The following is a 3,717-nucleotide window of genomic DNA, read 5'->3' on the forward strand; positions in this document are numbered from 1 at the left end:
AGACCAACAGTAGTGGCAGAAGGCAACAATCCAGTATATGAACAGGGAAAGAAGAAGTTGCTAACAAAACAAAGGGAGAACAAAGATGCAAAGCGAAAGCGCGTTCACTCTTCATGCAGGTAGCTTTGATAGTAGAATCAATAGGAAGCAGAGGACATGGACAACAGGGCAAAGAGAAGAGCTTGCGGGTAGTAGAACTGAGATCACAACAAGTAGAACAAGAGTCGAAGGAAGAATAGAAACTGAGAAGAAGAAATGGGAAGAAGAACAAAGGCAAGGCAAAATGACAGAGAAAACAAAGCCCATACAGATTGATAAGTCAGAACAACCATCAGTTGAGGAAGAGAGTGAACAGATGCATGTTCCCTCACCAAAGATAAGCACGAGAACCAATTCCGGTCAGAGATCGACATGTACATCGAGCAGTTGATGCGCAAGGCCACCAGTGATGACATACAGTTGAGTGTAGACAACATGCAGAAGTACATTGGTGGTCCAACCACGCTCAAGATAGTGCAATTCATACTTCAAGATGAGACGGACACAGGTTCCAAGACCACATGCTCGGATGCCATGGAAGCAAGAGTCCATTTTCAGACAGACAACATTAAGCAGTTTGGGGACATCACAACACAACACCAAGATTGGCATCGGTAAATGACTGAGAAGCATCAAGTGGGTGTTATTGAGTTGGACTTTCCCCAAACCTCGGAGTCATAGTGTGTTGTCTTGTTAGGCTGTCTCTAGCCTATTTTGTCTCTCATGGGTACATGTGGAAAATGTATATTATTGAAAACATGTTGTAAGTGAAATTCCAAGTGTCACTGGTAGAATGTGAACAATCACTATGTAATGTGAAGAGTCATGAGGGTAGTCCAAGAGTCACAAAGGGGAATATCAAGGGTCACCCCACCCTTTGTTATAAATAGAACCTCATAACTCATAGAACATGTTTTTGGGAGCCAATATTTTGGTTAGGCATTGCTTAGAGAAGGGTTGGAGAGTATTGTGACAAGTCTTGGCTTCTCCACAGTTCAGAGCGAGTACATCTCTTTGGAGGAGTAGGCGAGGTTGAATGTAATGTTCCACTATTGGTGCTAGTGGCTGTCAATGGTGTATGTATGGATGGAAGTTTCAATTAATATATATATAACAAAGCCAACAAATTTTCATGCATATGTTTTTATTATAGTTGGATTATTCTGGTTGCTTTAGCAATGTATGTTATTTAATGGTGGCCGGGGTGCAGGAAAAATGGACAAACACTCAAACCCAGAAACAATTTCCACAAGTTTTGGCGGAATTCACTATTCACTTTCTGGCGAAGTATCAATCATTTACCTCCAAAACTGACTGTTCTAGTGAATTAATGGAACTGTCGAACTCTAGCTGCAATGAAAAGTGTTTTTACAAAACAATCCTCTTGGCATCGCACATTGGAATCACAAGAACACCGTGACAGGGTTCGTTTACTCAAAAGTGATGCGATGCAATATTATCGCACATCGCATTTCACAGTTCACATAAGACCAGAGTTCATCCACTATTGAATTGTTGTGATACGATACGAATCGACGGTCTTCGTATTGCACATCGCAATCGTAATTCGCAATACCTCTAGGCCACCTCCCTTCAATTGTAAACGAAGCGATGTGATATTAAATCGGCGATCCAATGGTCAACAATCATCAGCAATCCGACGATCACTGTGATAACACACGTCACATTTTGCAGATCCTCTAGACCAGGTTCCCTTTATTTGTGAACAATGTGATGCAATATTACTCACGGGACAGATAAGATTTATAAACCCAAATTTATAAAAGTTCAGGTCCGGTACTTTGATTAATGCCCGCTCATTTTAAAGCCGACACCCCTCGGATAACAGTGGGCATTATAACTTACGACTCTCGGGACTTCAGACCTGGATCAATAATGTACACACTTCTACTCCCGTAGTCGCTGATCACTAGACTTTACACACGGCGAAAGAGAAAATGAAACACGAACACACCATATTAAATAGAACTCTAAACTTTCAAGCCGAACTGGAAATTCAATGATACACAAAGAAACTACGGAGGGATGCAACACCCCGGGATAACCAATTTTACACAGAAATGCACAGAGTTATGTTTTCTACAACTTTTATCATATATGGCCAAAAACAAGCCGAATCAGTCAAAATCGTTTTTCAATCATTCATAACTTGCATAAGTACTAGTCCATCCTAACAATCAGATCCTTAAAACAATGGATCGAATCTGACTATTTTAAAAAAATATCAAATCTAATTAATATTCTCCTCAAGACTCTCAACTAAATCAAAACTACTTGAATTAATTACATAATCATTCAATCCCTAAATTCTAGCTCAAAATCATATCTAGAAAGCTTGTAAATTGACAGCTAAAAGATCCCACTCCTTTGCTTGTAACTTTTTTTGTATTTTTGGAACAAGTTTGCATCCTTTTTCCTTCAAGCCTCATGCTCTTGCATTAGACTCCTGAGGACAAAATTCTTCATGGGCTCTTGTCCATGAGATCTTCTACAAAACTTCCCAACTTCTGTAGCATGGAATCTGTCGTCCAAGTAGCTTCATCAATTGGTTGATCCTTCCATTTGACCAAATACTGAAAATACTCCTGTCCTGTTGTCTTCTTCAACAATTTCTTCTCCAAAATCCTCTCTGGATACAATTCATTTTCTATAGGCAACTATTTTACTCAATCAACCTCATGTTCCTCTTGATCCTCTACTATGTCATCTTCCTATTCCTTTTCATACTTGTATAAGTTAGCAACATTAAAAATTGGAGATATTCCAATATTAGGGGGTAATTCAATTTCATATGCATTTGCAGAAAATTTTCTCAAGACTCTACATGGTACAATTTTCTTAAACTTTAATTTATTATACTCCATTTTTGGAAATATTTCCTTCCTCAGGTGTGCTAAAACTAAGTCTCCAACTTCAAAATTATCTTCTCTTCTCTTCAAATTTGCTCTGCCCTTGTATTTGATGTTGCTGTCCTGTAGTTGTTGTTTTACCTGTTCATGTATTTTTTGAAATTTTGTAGCAAAATCTTCTTCTTTAGCACTTCTCCTCTTAGCTTGTCCCAAATCTCTCAATTTAGACACTCCTCTTGGGTGCATTCCATAAATTATATGGAATGGACTCTGCCCTGTACTCCTATTAGGAGAATCATTATACGCATATTTTGCCTGTGCCAATACTTGATCCCACTGTTTTGGATGAACACCTGCAAGACTTCTCAAAAGATTACCTAAGCTTCTATTTACAACTTCAGTCTGTCCATTAGTCTGAGGATGATAAGCAGAACTGAAACTCAATTTAGTTCCAAGCTTCTTCCATAATGTCCTCCAGAAATGTCCAACAAATCTGGTGTCCCTGTCTGAAATAATGCTCTTAGGTAACCCATGTAGTATTACAATATCCTTAAAAAAAATATTAGAAATATGAGTAGTATCATTGGTTTTATAACATGCAATAAAATGCGCCATTTTTGAAAATCTGTCAACTACTACATAAATTGAATCATTTCCTCTTTGAGTTTTTGGTAAACCCAAAACAAAGTCCATGCTTACCATATCCCAAAGCCTATCTAGAATAGGTAATGGAACATACAAACCTGTGTTTTGACTCCCCTTTGTGGACTGACAGACTTTACAATTTTTCACAAACCTTTCCACTTTA

This window comes from Pinus tabuliformis, chromosome 7 (genome assembly GCF_031772625.1).
Source record: "Pinus tabuliformis cultivar Carrire ecotype Pingquan chromosome 7, CPIR1, whole genome shotgun sequence".
Classification (NCBI taxonomy): domain Eukaryota; kingdom Viridiplantae; phylum Streptophyta; class Pinopsida; order Pinales; family Pinaceae; genus Pinus; species Pinus tabuliformis.